At 44.9% G+C, this 18,947-nt stretch overlaps 6 non-coding genes and 1 pseudogene across 6 annotated transcripts; all 7 read right to left on the minus strand.

Annotated features, from left to right (window-relative positions):
- Positions 1-1,854: 1,854 nt before the first annotated feature.
- Positions 1,855-2,045, minus strand: LOC130346678 (U2 spliceosomal RNA). Its single transcript, XR_008884839.1, has one exon. It is a non-coding gene; the product is annotated as a U2 spliceosomal RNA (small nuclear RNA).
- A 2,076-nt stretch (positions 2,046-4,121) lies between these two features.
- On the minus strand, positions 4,122-4,312 carry LOC130346679 (U2 spliceosomal RNA). Its single transcript, XR_008884840.1, has one exon. It is a non-coding gene; the product is annotated as a U2 spliceosomal RNA (small nuclear RNA).
- Positions 4,313-6,398: 2,086 nt separating this feature from the next.
- Positions 6,399-6,589, minus strand: LOC130346680 (U2 spliceosomal RNA). The gene has a single exon (XR_008884841.1). It is a non-coding gene; the product is annotated as a U2 spliceosomal RNA (small nuclear RNA).
- A 2,089-nt stretch (positions 6,590-8,678) lies between these two features.
- LOC130346648 (U2 spliceosomal RNA) lies at positions 8,679-8,869 on the minus strand. The gene has a single exon (XR_008884815.1). It is a non-coding gene; the product is annotated as a U2 spliceosomal RNA (small nuclear RNA).
- A 2,078-nt stretch (positions 8,870-10,947) lies between these two features.
- Positions 10,948-11,137, minus strand: LOC130346655 (U2 spliceosomal RNA). Its single transcript, XR_008884820.1, has one exon. It is a non-coding gene; the product is annotated as a U2 spliceosomal RNA (small nuclear RNA).
- Positions 11,138-16,308: 5,171 nt separating this feature from the next.
- On the minus strand, positions 16,309-16,441 carry LOC130346658 (U2 spliceosomal RNA; annotated as a pseudogene).
- Positions 16,442-18,521: 2,080 nt separating this feature from the next.
- On the minus strand, positions 18,522-18,712 carry LOC130346683 (U2 spliceosomal RNA). The gene has a single exon (XR_008884843.1). It is a non-coding gene; the product is annotated as a U2 spliceosomal RNA (small nuclear RNA).
- Positions 18,713-18,947: the final 235 nt, after the last annotated feature.

The following is an 18,947-nucleotide window of genomic DNA, read 5'->3' on the forward strand; positions in this document are numbered from 1 at the left end:
GGAACCCTTCTTACTCCTCCTACTTGCATGTGACACTGGGCTTAGGATCTGCATAGGAAACACACACACAAGCACACACCTACCTTTGTTGCCTGCAGATGCCTCCTTGGCTGTCCCCAAACGGTATCAAACCAACACCCACGGGAAGCTGTAAGCATAGAGGACATGCCTGCACCCCATTGGACTTACCTGTGTGGGTTAAACCCGGGTTATTTGACAACCTATGGCGGTGATGGTTCTGCTCAGGCAGAGCAGTGCTGATGCTCCTCATAAAGCTGTCGCTGCTGTGAAGGTTCTAGGTGACATCACAAATCCCTATGGTTACATACACAACAAAGCTGGGTTGTTGTTGTTTACACTCTGCAAGGCCTGTGGAAGTGAGTGACATCATAGCACTGTAGTTCTGAGGGTTCTAGATGGATGCAACAATCTCCTGTTGCTTCTATGAAGGCCATAATAGACGACATCACCAAACAGCTCCATAGTCACATACACAGCAAAGGAGAGATGTTGTTTACACCTAGTGATGTCAGTGGTATTGAGTGACATCACAGCACAGTGCTAAGGCTCCTGGGCCTGGACACAGCAGCGGCTGCAATATCTCAACGGAGAATACGTTTATATATATGTGTGTGTGTGCGCGTATATATATATATATATATATATATATATATATATATATTTCTCCGCCGAAATCACTTTTAAACCCATTTCCACCTTTTTTTCCCTTCTCTTCCTCTTACTTTTTTTTCACGTTTTTTTACGTTTTTCTCCTTTTCGCCTCTTTTCTGGGCGTATTATTCTTCTTTTTCTTCTTTTTTTTCGTCTAATGCATACCCCATCAGTGCAGCAATGCTTATTCAATACCGCCAGCAGATGGAGACACTGGGGGATAATTTTCTAAGGATTTATACTGATTTTTCCTGTCTGAATTTGTCGCACAGAAAGTTGCAGGCCAAATATGTGTGACATTTCTGCGACTTTAGCTTCTAGAGCATTTTTACAACATTATACATAGGTGCTGAATACATAAAAAGCGACTGTTCAGCGACAGACAAGTCGCATCGGCTGAAAGTAGGCCAGAATGTCAGTCCATGTTGGAGCAGGTTTAGATACAGTCTAAAGCATAGATCTCAAAGTCTGTGCACAGAATTTAGCAAGGGCCTCGCACCTTCTGATGCATCAGGTAGGTGCACAATAGCATAGCCTAACCCTCTGTACTTTGGTCTATATTGATGCGGGACATAGACAGCCAGCTGATGACCAATCCATTAGTGCAATGGATGGCTGGAAGCATTTGTCTTTGCCTTTGCAATACCACAGAAGCAATGCATGGTCAATGTACAGCAATGACACACCTGTGTGAACAGCCAGGAGACCCCCCCCCCCCCATGTTATGTTACATAGTTACATAGTTAGTACGGTCGAAAAAAGACATATGTCCATCAAGTTCAACCAGGGAATTAAGGGGTAGGGGTGTGGCGCGATATTGGGGAAGGGATGAGATTTTATATTTCTTCATAAGCATTAATCTTATTTTGTCAATTAGGAACATTCAGCACCCACCCGCTATCAAGGCAGCTGCCTATCATGTCATGCCCTACCTGCACAGGTGTGCTGGCTACTCAAATGATCCAATTAAGGAGGCCATTTAGTCAGCAGCAGCAGAAGTCCTGTGCCTGGACGCTCCAACAGCGGCCAGACACAAGCAGAAGCAGAAGCAGCAGCAGCACCACCTTTTGTTTTTTGGCTGCAGCAGCAGCAGCAGCAGCAAGGCCCACAGGGCTGGCTAGCTGGCTAGCCAGCAAGCAGGTAGCAATGAAAGTAGGAATCTTTCTTTTTAACCCTGTAAGGGGGTGGTGCACTGTACCCGAAGATACTGCCATATCGGGTCAATGCATAGGGCGACGGAAGCAAGCTTCGAAATCGGCCCCCGTTCTCAAAAATCCATTTAATATATGGTCCCCAGATAGGGGACGTATCAGATATTAAACTGATAAGAACAGATACTACACTTGATCTTAGCCAAAAGGCCGAGAAGCGATAACCGTGAAAGGGGCGGGCCCAACAAGGTCCCCTTCATGGGCACTATCACTGCTTGCTGTCAGGGAGGCTGCCAGACAATTTTCCATGCACACTCTGGGCTGGGGGGCAGTCAACCACCAGTACACACAGCAGAACCTAAACCCATACCATTATTGCTAAGCAGCAAGACAGGGGCCCATTGCACTCCCACGGGGCCTTTTTAAATGCAATCCATAACCCGGATTTGCCAGGAACCCTTCTTACTCCTCCTACTTGCATGTGACACTGGGCTTAGGATCTGCATAGGAAACACACACACAAGCACACACCTACCTTTGTTGCCTGCAGATGCCTCCTTGGCTGTCCCCAAACGGTATCAAACCAACACCCACGGGAAGCTGTAAGCATAGAGGACATGCCTGCACCCCATTGGACTTACCTGTGTGGGTTAAACCCGGGTTATTTGACAACCTATGGCGGTGATGGTTCTGCTCAGGCAGAGCAGTGCTGATGCTCCTCATAAAGCTGTCGCTGCTGTGAAGGTTCTAGGTGACATCACAAATCCCTATGGTTACATACACAACAAAGCTGGGTTGTTGTTGTTTACACTCTGCAAGGCCTGTGGAAGTGAGTGACATCATAGCACTGTAGTTCTGAGGGTTCTAGATGGATGCAACAATCTCCTGTTGCTTCTATGAAGGCCATAATAGACGACATCACCAAACAGCTCCATAGTCACATACACAGCAAAGGAGAGATGTTGTTTACACCTAGTGATGTCAGTGGTATTGAGTGACATCACAGCACAGTGCTAAGGCTCCTGGGCCTGGACACAGCAGCGGCTGCAATATCTCAACGGAGAATACGTTTATATATATGTGTGTGTGTGCGCGTATATATATATATATATATATATATATATATTTCTCCGCCGAAATCACTTTTAAACCCATTTCCACCTTTTTTTCCCTTCTCTTCCTCTTACTTTTTTTTCACGTTTTTTTACGTTTTTCTCCTTTTCGCCTCTTTTCTGGGCGTATTATTCTTCTTTTTCTTCTTTTTTTTCGTCTAATGCATACCCCATCAGTGCAGCAATGCTTATTCAATACCGCCAGCAGATGGAGACACTGGGGGATAATTTTCTAAGGATTTATACTGATTTTTCCTGTCTGAATTTGTCGCACAGAAAGTTGCAGGCCAAATATGTGTGACATTTCTGCGACTTTAGCTTCTAGAGCATTTTTACAACATTATACATAGGTGCTGAATACATAAAAAGCGACTGTTCAGCGACAGACAAGTCGCATCGGCTGAAAGTAGGCCAGAATGTCAGTCCATGTTGGAGCAGGTTTAGATACAGTCTAAAGCATAGATCTCAAAGTCTGTGCACAGAATTTAGCAAGGGCCTCGCACCTTCTGATGCATCAGGTAGGTGCACAATAGCATAGCCTAACCCTCTGTACTTTGGTCTATATTGATGCGGGACATAGACAGCCAGCTGATGACCAATCCATTAGTGCAATGGATGGCTGGAAGCATTTGTCTTTGCCTTTGCAATACCACAGAAGCAATGCATGGTCAATGTACAGCAATGACACACCTGTGTGAACAGCCAGGAGACCCCCCCCCCCCCATGTTATGTTACATAGTTACATAGTTAGTACGGTCGAAAAAAGACATATGTCCATCAAGTTCAACCAGGGAATTAAGGGGTAGGGGTGTGGCGCGATATTGGGGAAGGGATGAGATTTTATATTTCTTCATAAGCATTAATCTTATTTTGTCAATTAGGAACATTCAGCACCCACCCGCTATCAAGGCAGCTGCCTATCATGTCATGCCCTACCTGCACAGGTGTGCTGGCTACTCAAATGATCCAATTAAGGAGGCCATTTAGTCAGCAGCAGCAGAAGTCCTGTGCCTGGACGCTCCAACAGCGGCCAGACACAAGCAGAAGCAGAAGCAGCAGCAGCACCACCTTTTGTTTTTTGGCTGCAGCAGCAGCAGCAGCAGCAAGGCCCACAGGGCTGGCTAGCTGGCTAGCCAGCAAGCAGGTAGCAATGAAAGTAGGAATCTTTCTTTTTAACCCTGTAAGGGGGTGGTGCACTGTACCCGAAGATACTGCCATATCGGGTCAATGCATAGGGCGACGGAAGCAAGCTTCGAAATCGGCCCCCGTTCTCAAAAATCCATTTAATATATGGTCCCCAGATAGGGGACGTATCAGATATTAAACTGATAAGAACAGATACTACACTTGATCTTAGCCAAAAGGCCGAGAAGCGATAACCGTGAAAGGGGCGGGCCCAACAAGGTCCCCTTCATGGGCACTATCACTGCTTGCTGTCAGGGAGGCTGCCAGACAATTTTCCATGCACACTCTGGGCTGGGGGGCAGTCAACCACCAGTACACACAGCAGAACCTAAACCCATACCATTATTGCTAAGCAGCAAGACAGGGGCCCATTGCACTCCCACGGGGCCTTTTTAAATGCAATCCATAACCCGGATTTGCCAGGAACCCTTCTTACTCCTCCTACTTGCATGTGACACTGGGCTTAGGATCTGCATAGGAAACACACACACAAGCACACACCTACCTTTGTTGCCTGCAGATGCCTCCTTGGCTGTCCCCAAACGGTATCAAACCAACACCCACGGGAAGCTGTAAGCATAGAGGACATGCCTGCACCCCATTGGACTTACCTGTGTGGGTTAAACCCGGGTTATTTGACAACCTATGGCGGTGATGGTTCTGCTCAGGCAGAGCAGTGCTGATGCTCCTCATAAAGCTGTCGCTGCTGTGAAGGTTCTAGGTGACATCACAAATCCCTATGGTTACATACACAACAAAGCTGGGTTGTTGTTGTTTACACTCTGCAAGGCCTGTGGAAGTGAGTGACATCATAGCACTGTAGTTCTGAGGGTTCTAGATGGATGCAACAATCTCCTGTTGCTTCTATGAAGGCCATAATAGACGACATCACCAAACAGCTCCATAGTCACATACACAGCAAAGGAGAGATGTTGTTTACACCTAGTGATGTCAGTGGTATTGAGTGACATCACAGCACAGTGCTAAGGCTCCTGGGCCTGGACACAGCAGCGGCTGCAATATCTCAACGGAGAATACGTTTATATATATGTGTGTGTGTGCGCGTATATATATATATATATATATATATATATATATATATATATTTCTCCGCCGAAATCACTTTTAAACCCATTTCCACCTTTTTTTCCCTTCTCTTCCTCTTACTTTTTTTTCACGTTTTTTTACGTTTTTCTCCTTTTCGCCTCTTTTCTGGGCGTATTATTCTTCTTTTTCTTCTTTTTTTTCGTCTAATGCATACCCCATCAGTGCAGCAATGCTTATTCAATACCGCCAGCAGATGGAGACACTGGGGGATAATTTTCTAAGGATTTATACTGATTTTTCCTGTCTGAATTTGTCGCACAGAAAGTTGCAGGCCAAATATGTGTGACATTTCTGCGACTTTAGCTTCTAGAGCATTTTTACAACATTATACATAGGTGCTGAATACATAAAAAGCGACTGTTCAGCGACAGACAAGTCGCATCGGCTGAAAGTAGGCCAGAATGTCAGTCCATGTTGGAGCAGGTTTAGATACAGTCTAAAGCATAGATCTCAAAGTCTGTGCACAGAATTTAGCAAGGGCCTCGCACCTTCTGATGCATCAGGTAGGTGCACAATAGCATAGCCTAACCCTCTGTACTTTGGTCTATATTGATGCGGGACATAGACAGCCAGCTGATGACCAATCCATTAGTGCAATGGATGGCTGGAAGCATTTGTCTTTGCCTTTGCAATACCACAGAAGCAATGCATGGTCAATGTACAGCAATGACACACCTGTGTGAACAGCCAGGAGACCCCCCCCCCCCCATGTTATGTTACATAGTTACATAGTTAGTACGGTCGAAAAAAGACATATGTCCATCAAGTTCAACCAGGGAATTAAGGGGTAGGGGTGTGGCGCGATATTGGGGAAGGGATGAGATTTTATATTTCTTCATAAGCATTAATCTTATTTTGTCAATTAGGAACATTCAGCACCCACCCGCTATCAAGGCAGCTGCCTATCATGTCATGCCCTACCTGCACAGGTGTGCTGGCTACTCAAATGATCCAATTAAGGAGGCCATTTAGTCAGCAGCAGCAGAAGTCCTGTGCCTGGACGCTCCAACAGCGGCCAGACACAAGCAGAAGCAGAAGCAGCAGCAGCACCACCTTTTGTTTTTTGGCTGCAGCAGCAGCAGCAGCAGCAAGGCCCACAGGGCTGGCTAGCTGGCTAGCCAGCAAGCAGGTAGCAATGAAAGTAGGAATCTTTCTTTTTAACCCTGTAAGGGGGTGGTGCACTGTACCCGAAGATACTGCCATATCGGGTCAATGCATAGGGCGACGGAAGCAAGCTTCGAAATCGGCCCCCGTTCTCAAAAATCCATTTAATATATGGTCCCCAGATAGGGGACGTATCAGATATTAAACTGATAAGAACAGATACTACACTTGATCTTAGCCAAAAGGCCGAGAAGCGATAACCGTGAAAGGGGCGGGCCCAACAAGGTCCCCTTCATGGGCACTATCACTGCTTGCTGTCAGGGAGGCTGCCAGACAATTTTCCATGCACACTCTGGGCTGGGGGGCAGTCAACCACCAGTACACACAGCAGAACCTAAACCCATACCATTATTGCTAAGCAGCAAGACAGGGGCCCATTGCACTCCCACGGGGCCTTTTTAAATGCAATCCATAACCCGGATTTGCCAGGAACCCTTCTTACTCCTCCTACTTGCATGTGACACTGGGCTTAGGATCTGCATAGGAAACACACACACAAGCACACACCTACCTTTGTTGCCTGCAGATGCCTCCTTGGCTGTCCCCAAACGGTATCAAACCAACACCCACGGGAAGCTGTAAGCATAGAGGACATGCCTGCACCCCATTGGACTTACCTGTGTGGGTTAAACCCGGGTTATTTGACAACCTATGGCGGTGATGGTTCTGCTCAGGCAGAGCAGTGCTGATGCTCCTCATAAAGCTGTCGCTGCTGTGAAGGTTCTAGGTGACATCACAAATCCCTATGGTTACATACACAACAAAGCTGGGTTGTTGTTGTTTACACTCTGCAAGGCCTGTGGAAGTGAGTGACATCATAGCACTGTAGTTCTGAGGGTTCTAGATGGATGCAACAATCTCCTGTTGCTTCTATGAAGGCCATAATAGACGACATCACCAAACAGCTCCATAGTCACATACACAGCAACAGCAAAGGAGAGATGTTGTTTACACCTAGTGATGTCAGTGGTATTGAGTGACTTCACAGCACAGTGCTAAGGCTCCTGGGCCTGGACACAGCAGCGGCTGCAATATCTCAACGGAGAATACGTTTATATATATGTGTGTGTGTGCGCGTATATATATATATATATATATATATATATATATATATATATATATTTCTCCGCCGAAATCACTTTTAAACCCATTTCCACCTTTTTTTCCCTTCTCTTCCTCTTACTTTTTTTTCACGTTTTTTTACGTTTTTCTCCTTTTCGCCTCTTTTCTGGGCGTATTATTCTTCTTTTTCTTCTTTTTTTTCGTCTAATGCATACCCCATCAGTGCAGCAATGCTTATTCAATACCGCCAGCAGATGGAGACACTGGGGGATAATTTTCTAAGGATTTATACTGATTTTTCCTGTCTGAATTTGTCGCACAGAAAGTTGCAGGCCAAATATGTGTGACATTTCTGCGACTTTAGCTTCTAGAGCATTTTTACAACATTATACATAGGTGCTGAATACATAAAAAGCGACTGTTCAGCGACAGACAAGTCGCATCGGCTGAAAGTAGGCCAGAATGTCAGTCCATGTTGGAGCAGGTTTAGATACAGTCTAAAGCATAGATCTCAAAGTCTGTGCACAGAATTTAGCAAGGGCCTCGCACCTTCTGATGCATCAGGTAGGTGCACAATAGCATAGCCTAACCCTCTGTACTTTGGTCTATATTGATGCGGGACATAGACAGCCAGCTGATGACCAATCCATTAGTGCAATGGATGGCTGGAAGCATTTGTCTTTGCCTTTGCAATACCACAGAAGCAATGCATGGTCAATGTACAGCAATGACACACCTGTGTGAACAGCCAGGAGACCCCCCCCCCCCATGTTATGTTACATAGTTACATAGTTAGTACGGTCGAAAAAAGACATATGTCCATCAAGTTCAACCAGGGAATTAAGGGGTAGGGGTGTGGCGCGATATTGGGGAAGGGATGAGATTTTATATTTCTTCATAAGCATTAATCTTATTTTGTCAATTAGGAACATTCAGCACCCACCCGCTATCAAGGCAGCTGCCTATCATGTCATGCCCTACCTGCACAGGTGTGCTGGCTACTCAAATGATCCAATTAAGGAGGCCATTTAGTCAGCAGCAGCAGAAGTCCTGTGCCTGGACGCTCCAACAGCGGCCAGACACAAGCAGAAGCAGAAGCAGCAGCAGCACCACCTTTTGTTTTTTGGCTGCAGCAGCAGCAGCAAGGCCCACAGGGCTGGCTAGCTGGCTAGCCAGCAAGCAGGTAGCAATGAAAGTAGGAATCTTTCTTTTTAACCCTGTAAGGGGGTGGTGCACTGTACCCGAAGATACTGCCATATCGGATCAATGCATAGGGCGACGGAAGCAAGCTTCGAAATCGGCCCCCGTTCTCAAAAATCCATTTAATATATGGTCCCCAGATAGGGGACGTATCAGATATTAAACTGATAAGAACAGATACTACACTTGATCTTAGCCAAAAGGCCGAGAAGCGATAACCGTGAAAGGGGCGGGCCCAACAAGGTCCCCTTCATGGGCACTATCACTGCTTGCTGTCAGGGAGGCTGCCAGACAATTTTCCATGCACACTCTGGGCTGGGGGGCAGTCAACCACCAGTACACACAGCAGAACCTAAACCCATACCATTATTGCTAAGCAGCAAGACAGGGGCCCATTGCACTCCCACGGGGCCTTTTTAAATGCAATCCATAACCCGGATTTGCCAGGAACCCTTCTTACTCCTCCTACTTGCATGTGACACTGGGCTTAGGATCTGCATAGGAAACACACACACAAGCACACACCTACCTTTGTTGCCTGCAGATGCCTCCTTGGCTGTCCCCAAACGGTATCAAACCAACACCCACGGGAAGCTGTAAGCATAGAGGACATGCCTGCACCCCATTGGACTTACCTGTGTGGGTTAAACCCGGGTTATTTGACAACCTATGGCGGTGATGGTTCTGCTCAGGCAGAGCAGTGCTGATGCTCCTCATAAAGCTGTCGCTGCTGTGAAGGTTCTAGGTGACATCACAAATCCCTATGGTTACATACACAACAAAGCTGGGTTGTTGTTGTTTACACTCTGCAAGGCCTGTGGAAGTGAGTGACATCATAGCACTGTAGTTCTGAGGGTTCTAGATGGATGCAACAATCTCCTGTTGCTTCTATGAAGGCCATAATAGACGACATCACCAAACAGCTCCATAGTCACATACACAGCAAAGGAGAGATGTTGTTTACACCTAGTGATGTCAGTGGTATTGAGTGACATCACAGCACAGTGCTAAGGCTCCTGGGCCTGGACACAGCAGCGGCTGCAATATCTCAACGGAGAATACGTTTATATATATGTGTGTGTGTGTGCGTATATATATATATATATATATATATATATATATATATATCTCCGCCGAAATCACTTTTAAACCCATTTCCACCTTTTTTTCCCTTCTCTTCCTCTTACTTTTTTTTCACGTTTTTTTACGTTTTTCTCCTTTTCGCCTCTTTTCTGGGCGTATTATTCTTCTTTTTCTTCTTTTTTTTCGTCTAATGCATACCCCATCAGTGCAGCAATGCTTATTCAATACCGCCAGCAGATGGAGACACTGGGGGATAATTTTCTAAGGATTTATACTGATTTTTCCTGTCTGAATTTGTCGCACAGAAAGTTGCAGGCCAAATATGTGTGACATTTCTGCGACTTTAGCTTCTAGAGCATTTTTACAACATTATACATAGGTGCTGAATACATAAAAAGCGACTGTTCAGCGACAGACAAGTCGCATCGGCTGAAAGTAGGCCAGAATGTCAGTCCATGTTGGAGCAGGTTTAGATACAGTCTAAAGCATAGATCTCAAAGTCTGTGCACAGAATTTAGCAAGGGCCTCGCACCTTCTGATGCATCAGGTAGGTGCACAATAGCATAGCCTAACCCTCTGTACTTTGGTCTATATTGATGCGGGACATAGACAGCCAGCTGATGACCAATCCATTAGTGCAATGGATGGCTGGAAGCATTTGTCTTTGCCTTTGCAATACCACAGAAGCAATGCATGGTCAATGTACAGCAATGACACACCTGTGTGAACAGCCAGGAGACCCCCCCCCCCCATGTTATGTTACATAGTTACATAGTTAGTACGGTCGAAAAAAGACATATGTCCATCAAGTTCAACCAGGGAATTAAGGGGTAGGGGTGTGGCGCGATATTGGGGAAGGGATGAGATTTTATATTTCTTCATAAGCATTAATCTTATTTTGTCAATTAGGAACATTCAGCACCCACCCGCTATCAAGGCAGCTGCCTATCATGTCATGCCCTACCTGCACAGGTGTGCTGGCTACTCAAATGATCCAATTAAGGAGGCCATTTAGTCAGCAGCAGCAGAAGTCCTGTGCCTGGACGCTCCAACAGCGGCCAGACACAAGCAGAAGCAGAAGCAGCAGCAGCACCACCTTTTGTTTTTTGGCTGCAGCAGCAGCAGCAGCAAGGCCCACAGGGCTGGCTAGCTGGCTAGCCAGCAAGCAGGTAGCAATGAAAGTAGGAATCTTTCTTTTTAACCCTGTAAGGGGGTGGTGCACTGTACCCGAAGATACTGCCATATCGGGTCAATGCATAGGGCGACGGAAGCAAGCTTCGAAATCGGCCCCCGTTCTCAAAAATCCATTTAATATATGGTCCCCAGATAGGGGACGTATCAGATATTAAACTGATAAGAACAGATTTTTTTTTTTTTAACTTGGCTACCCCTGAGGGGTATCTTTTTATTTAGAATTCATAACATTTTACAAAGTGCAATACGATTTATAAATATAATTTTTTTTCAATAAAAACAAATTTTGATAATAAAATCACATATAACAATAAAAGTTCACATAAATACAATCATAATACACTTAAAATGGGCACTTGGTGGCTTTACAAAAGGGTGTTCCATTCATTAAAATACCATTTTCTAGCTAATAAAGGATAATATTTCTTGTCTAATAAAAAGTACTGGTACATATCACTAAAACAAAGAGCTAAAACATCATTCACAGATAAAATCTCATGTTTAAAAAGTAAAATGTTTCTGGCATTCCATAGAGCTGCTTTAACACAGTTTATGATCTTCCATGCCATTGTCTCTTGAGTCCGTATTGGGCATTCCAGACATCCATAAAAAACAGCTGCAGAGTTTAAGTCCTTTATTTCTGTTATCTTCTTCACCAGAGGGAGTATTTTAGTCCATATCCTTTTTGCATAAAAACAAGTCCAGAAAAGGTGGTACACGGTCTCGGGTTCCTGGCAGCCCTCCCTCGGGCATACTGCAGTGTTGGCCATCCTTCTTCGGTGCTGGAATGCCCGGCATGGAAGACACTCGTGTATGCAGCTCCAGGCCAGATCTTTCTGTGAATTAAAAAGATAAATCATATTTGCCATCTTCCATATTTTCCTGCATTTCTCTTCATTAAAATTATTCACAGGGGTAATAAAACCACTTTCTTTAATATATTTTAACATTTTTTTGCTATTAGTTACTTCATTAATACTTTTTCCGTTAAAGTTGTACAAGTTGAAAATTTTCTCTAAAATCTTGTATTGTTGGGGAAGATTAAAAGCATAAGGACAGCTTAAAACAGTTTTAAACCACCCATTCCTCCTCATAAAAAAACCTGTATTAAAACGGATAAAATATGACCAGTAACTATCCTTAAAAAGTGTGCTAACACACATGCTAAAAAACTTGATAAAAAGGAACGCCCTGATGTCGGGGAAGTCCTTTCCACCCATACCTTTTGGCATCATGACGATCTCTCTTCTCAATTTTTCACTCTTGGAGCTCCATAAAAAGGTAAAACATGCTTTAATAATTTTATTTAAAATCATTTCGGGGGGTGGAAAGACCATGCCAAGATACAAAAAAATGGGTAAAATCACCATCTTTGTAACTAAAACCTTCCCCTCCATCGTTAGCTTTCTCATGTTCCACATACAAATTTTTGTGTTTATTTTTTGAGCCACCAAGTCCCAGCTATTTAAACCATTGTTTGACTCACTGAAGGAGACCCCTAAAATCTGCACAGACTCAGACACAGGAATGGGTAAATCCCTTAAAAACAGTCCTCCTATATTTAAAACACTGCTTTTATTAAAATTTACCTTAAAACCGGAGGCACAACAAAAAAATTCAACTTGCTTTAGGGCTTTTTGAAGCGATGGGGTGTCCCTTCCAAGCACTGCCACATCGTCCATGTACCCCACTACTTTAGCCTCTAGTCCCCCTCCTCCCGGCAGGGGGACCCCTCTTATTTGCTTATCTCTCCTCAAGGTGCATAGTAGAGGCTCAAGCGCACATATGAAAAGTAGTGGGGACAAAGGACACCCCTGCTTCACTCCGGAATTTAAAATCACATCCTGTGTCTTAAAACCGTTAACTAAAATCTTGCTTGTGCAGTTTTTATAAAAGGCCTTAAGAGACAATAAAAAGCCTTCAGGTATACCCATTTTCTCTAAAACCTTAAAAAGATAAAAATGTGACACTCTGTCAAAAGCCTTCTCGAAGTCTAAGGATAAAATGGCTAGTTTTCCGTTTCTAGACTTTGTGTCACTAATCACATCTTTTAAAAGGTTAAGATTTTCCCATATGCTCCTCCCAGGCACCCCACAGACCTGATTTGAATGGATTATTTTCTCTATTACACTTTTTAATCTATTTGCGCACAGTTTTGCCATCACTTTGTAGTCACAGTTGAGGAGGGTGATTGGTCTCCAGTTCTTTAGATCTGACCGGTCTCCCTTTTTGAACAGCAGGGAGACATCACCCTTCCTCCATGAACCTGGGAGGGCTTTTGTTTTAAATATTTCTGTAAAAAGGGAAAAAAGGTCATCTTTTAAAACACCATAAAAAATGACATAAAACTCAATGGGTATACCGTCAGGACCAGGCACCTTACCGGATTTAAAACTCCTGATCGTCTCTAAAACCTCCTGTTCCGAGATCTCCCTCTGTAAAAGAGACTGGGACACAGGGTCTAAAACATTGGTAATCTCCTTCAATGAGTCATTCATAAAATCAATATCAATATTTTTTGTATTAAAAAGATCCGCATAAAATGAATGTACCCTTTTTAAAATACCCTGTACATCTTTTTCTCCTTGTATATTATCAATTAAAACCTTTTTATCCGTTACTTTCTTAAAAAAGTACCTGGAGCAGGTCTCGTTCTCTTCAAGGTGCTTTATTTTGGATCTGAAAATTATCTCTTTTCCCTTCTGCTCCAGGCACTGTTTTATTTCTTTTTTTAAGTCAGTAATTTCTCTATAAACCTCTATACCATTGTCTCTGAATTTGTACAGGGTTTGCAGACGGGTATTTAGAAGGGAGTAAAACTCACGCTTCTCTTTAGCTCTAGAGATCCCTACTCTAATAAAAAAACTCTTTTATTTTTATTTTCATTTTCTCCCACCATATACTGATGGGAGTGTTAGGATCTCTTACCCGTCTGCAGTCCTTGTAGAAGTTGATAAAATCGGATAAAACCTGCGGATCTTCTAAAAGGGATACATTCATCTTCCAGGCATTCCTCCCAGTCTTTTTTCTAAAATCACTCTTCACCTTAAAAGATAAAAGTTTGTGATCAGAAAAAACATTGGTTAAAACATCACACTTAAAAGGCAGTACTTGATAAGAACAGAAGATAAAATCGATCCTGGAGCTGCAGTTTGCGTTGCTCCAGGTCACACCGTCTCTTTCTGGTAAAATACTATTGCATTTCTTAAAAACATCAGTAAGTCTAAAATCAATAATCATATTTTTTAACATAGAAGATGTTTTATCATAGTTTCTACTTACTGAATTGGTAAAACGGTGCTCCCCCCTTAAAATACAATTAAAATCACCTGCTAAAATAAGAGGTTCAGAATCATTGATAAAAAGGGGTAAAATCTCTAACATCCGTGCTCTATCATTTTTATTGGGTGAACCATAAAAATTTAAAAACTGCCATTTAATACCATCAATAAAAGCTTTAACCAATAAAATTCTGCCTGGTAAAATCTCATGAATAAAATCAATAAAAGCATTTCCTTTAAAAAGTATGGCGACCCCTGCTGATCTGGATTCGTTAGATCCAGACCAGACTGATGGACCGTGTACCCAATCTTTTTTATACTTTTCATAATTTAAACTATGCGGGATGCCGCACTCCTGCAGGAAAACCACAGAAGCAGCAAAAATAGACAAGTAGTTAAAAAGGGCAACCCGTTTCGCTCGTGAACTTATACTTCTTACATTCATAGACAATCCGGACAACTCAGCCATTGGAGATGTAAAAAAAAGGGAGGCTCAGATAACAAACTAAAAACCAGATTGCGCACTGGAGCTCTCGTTACCCCCCACCTCTGACTCTACCGTACACATAGAGGAAGCCGGAGAGGAACCACCATCGCTCGAGCAGCCCCCCTCTTCCAAGACCACAGGTGTATAGACGGAGTACATTGGTAAGAACAGCTTCTGGGCTCCATTCTCTTTTTCGGCGTCCACCTCTTGCCCCTCCATAGGGGTCGGGTGCGTACTTAGGTCCGTTTCCGGGACCTCGGAGATGGTCACCCCTGAAACCTCCTCCTGGCTGGGAGGAGGAGGGGTATCCACCGCTGGGACCTGTGGAGGAGCTTCACTTGGAGCCCCCGTCACGACAGGAACTTCCATCTGCTCCTCCTGGACCACCTCCGAGTCCGGACGCCCTTTGGAGCCCCTTCGTCTTTTCACTTTTGCTACTCCGTCCGGGTTTTCACACTCAGGGGGACCCCGAGCAGGAGGACCTTCCGGGGTGGAATCGGGCACCTCTCGCTCTTCCACCTTCTCTGAGGTATCTGCCCGATCCCCTCTCGCATTTCTCTTCCCCGGCCTCCTCTCATTTGGGGTCCCCCTTTCCACCTGTGCCTCTTTCTCCTGGGATTCTTTTGGGGGGGCCGTGGTCTCCATCTCACAGCTTACCTCTTCTTGTGGGGGGTGCTCCTCCTCTCTGGCTTTTCCCCAGGCTGGTCTCCGGACGTCTCTCTTGGGTTGCCCTTGCTGTTCTGTGGTTTTTTTTGGTCTGTGGGGACAGAAAGCATACACGTGACCAAAGTGACGGCAAAAATTACATCTCAAACCCTTATCACATTTTTCTGTTTCATGTTGCATGCTTCCACATTTCTTACAGGAACTTTCACAATTTTCCTTTATGTGCCCATAACGTTGGCACCTTCTGCAGAAGTTTGGCATTCCCGCAAAAAAGAGGTCGCCACACACATTGTTTAATTTAAAACGAGCAGGCGGTAATAGTATCCCCCCTGGGAGGGTGGGGTCTTTGTTGCACGTGACTTGATATCGCCATTTTGAGGTCCAGACACCACAGTCGTTCATGATTTTTCCTCTGAACTCCACCTTTTTAAAGTAGGCTGCCAGGAACCCATCGATCTCTCTCTGATTTACAAAAGGGGAGTACATCTTCACGACAATCAACTTGGTTTCATCTAGGACGTGCTCGACAATTTGGATACCCTTAAGCCTCGGATCATCTTGCTTTGGAATTTTCATTACTGCATCTAAGAATACGCCTTCCCCTATGAAAGTGCAGTCGTAGATCCTCCGCTTAGGGTAATCCTGGATGGCCAAAATCTCTCGCTTACGAACATTAAGAATCTTGTCGAGCACGTCCTCTATCACGAACCTCATGCCACGTGCATCCGCCGCATCACCTGTGAGAATGACCCGCACAGTGTGTTTAATCCGGGCATAAGCCGGTACCGAACCAGGATCTAGATCTTCATCCATGGTTCATTCGTGTTTTGGTCTGGTTCTCTCCGCTCCAACCAACCAGCCAATTCGCTCAAACCTCTCTCCACCCAAAGGCTTTGAGAGGCGATCGCAACCCGTTACCCTGGGACTAAGCCCTCTCCCCAATAGCAACAAGTGGGTGAAGCCCAGGCAATAAACCTGGGCGATCCCACAAGGCCGAGGAGAGGGGTACCCGAGTACCTTCTGACCAGATCTCCTGTATTACTACACTTGATCTTAGCCAAAAGGCCGAGAAGCGATAACCGTGAAAGGGGCGGGCCCAACAAGGTCCCCTTCATGGGCACTATCACTGCTTGCTGTCAGGGAGGCTGCCAGACAATTTTCCATGCACACTCTGGGCTGGGGGGCAGTCAACCACCAGTACACACAGCAGAACCTAAACCCATACCATTATTGCTAAGCAGCAAGACAGGGGCCCATTGCACTCCCACGGGGCCTTTTTAAATGCAATCCATAACCCGGATTTGCCAGGAACCCTTCTTACTCCTCCTACTTGCATGTGACACTGGGCTTAGGATCTGCATAGGAAACACACACACAAGCACACACCTACCTTTGTTGCCTGCAGATGCCTCCTTGGCTGTCCCCAAACGGTATCAAACCAACACCCACGGGAAGCTGTAAGCATAGAGGACATGCCTGCACCCCATTGGACTTACCTGTGTGGGTTAAACCCGGGTTATTTGACAACCTATGGCGGTGATGGTTCTGCTCAGGCAGAGCAGTGCTGATGCTCCTCATAAAGCTGTCGCTGCTGTGAAGGTTCTAGGTGACATCACAAATCCCTATGGTTACATACACAACAAAGCTGGGTTGTTGTTGTTTACACTCTGCAAGGCCTGTGGAAGTGAGTGACATCATAGCACTGTAGTTCTGAGGGTTCTAGATGGATGCAACAATCTCCTGTTGCTTCTATGAAGGCCATAATAGACGACATCACCAAACAGCTCCATAGTCACATACACAGCAAAGGAGAGATGTTGTTTACACCTAGTGATGTCAGTGGTATTGAGTGACATCACAGCACAGTGCTAAGGCTCCTGGGCCTGGACACAGCAGCGGCTGCAATATCTCAACGGAGAATACGTTTATATATATGTGTGTGTGTGCGCGTATATATATATATATATATATATATATATATATATATTTCTCCGCCGAAATCACTTTTAAACCCATTTCCACCTTTTTTTCCCTTCTCTTCCTCTTACTTTTTTTTCACGTTTTTTTACGTTTTTCTCCTTTTCGCCTCTTTTCTGGGCGTATTATTCTTCTTTTTCTTCTTTTTTTTCGTCTAATGCATACCCCATCAGTGCAGCAATGCTTATTCAATACCGCCAGCAGATGGAGACACTGGGGGATAATTTTCTAAGGATTTATACTGATTTTTCCTGTCTGAATTTGTCGCACAGAAAGTTGCAGGCCAAATATGTGTGACATTTCTGCGACTTTAGCTTCTAGAGCATTTTTACAACATTATACATAGGTGCTGAATACATAAAAAGCGACTGTTCAGCGACAGACAAGTCGCATCGGCTGAAAGTAGGCCAGAATGTCAGTCCATGTTGGAGCAGGTTTAGATACAGTCTAAAGCATAGATCTCAAAGTCTGTGCACAGAATTTAGCAAGGGCCTCGCACCTTCTGATGCATCAGGTAGGTGCACAATAGCATAGCCTAACCCTCTGTACTTTGGTCTATATTGATGCGGGACATAGACAGCCAGCTGATGACCAATCCATTAGTGCAATGGATGGCTGGAAGCATTTGTCTTTGCCTTTGCAATACCACAGAAGCAATGCATGGTCAATGTACAGCAATGACACACCTGTGTGAACAGCCAGGAGACCCCCCCCCCCCCCATGTTATGTTACATAGTTACATAGTTAGTACGGTCGAAAAAAGACATATGTCCATCAAGTTCAACCAGGGAATTAAGGGGTAGGGGTGTGGCGCGATATTGGGGAAGGGATGAGATTTTATATTTCTTCATAAGCATTAATCTTATTTTGTCAATTAGGAACATTCAGCACCCACCCGCTATCAAGGCAGCTGCCTATCATGTCATGCCCTACCTGCACAGGTGTGCTGGCTACTCAAATGATCCAATTAAGGAGGCCATTTAGTCAGCAGCAGCAGAAGTCCTGTGCCTGGACGCTCCAACAGCGGCCAGACACAAGCAGAAGCAGAAGCAGCAGCAGCACCACCTTTTGTTTTTTGGCTGCAGCAGCAGCAGCAGCAAGGCCCACAGGGCTGGCTAGCTGGCTAGCCAGCAAGCAGGTAGCAATGAAAGTAGGAATCTTTCTTTTTAACCCTGTAAGGGGGTGGTGCACTGTACCCGAAGATACTGCCATATCGGGTCAATGCATAGGGCGACGGAAGCAAGCTTCGAAATCGGCCCCCGTTCTCAAAAATCCATTTAATATATGGTCCCCAGATAGGGGACGTATCAGATATTAAACTGATAAGAACAGATACTACACTTGATCTTAGCCAAAAGGCCGAGAAGCGATAACCGTGAAAGGGGCGGGCCCAACAAGGTCCCCTTCATGGGCACTATCACTGCTTGCTGTCAGGGAGGCTGCCAGACAATTTTCCATGCACACTCTGGGCTGGGGGGCAGTCAACCACCAGTACACACAGCAGAACCTAAACCCATACCATTATTGCTAAGCAGCAAGACAGGGGCCCATTGCACTCCCACGGGGCCTTTTTAAATGCAATCCATAACCCGGATTTGCCAGGAAC

Source organism: Hyla sarda, unplaced genomic scaffold (assembly GCF_029499605.1).
Source record: "Hyla sarda isolate aHylSar1 unplaced genomic scaffold, aHylSar1.hap1 scaffold_799, whole genome shotgun sequence".
Classification (NCBI taxonomy): Eukaryota; Metazoa; Chordata; class Amphibia; order Anura; family Hylidae; genus Hyla; species Hyla sarda.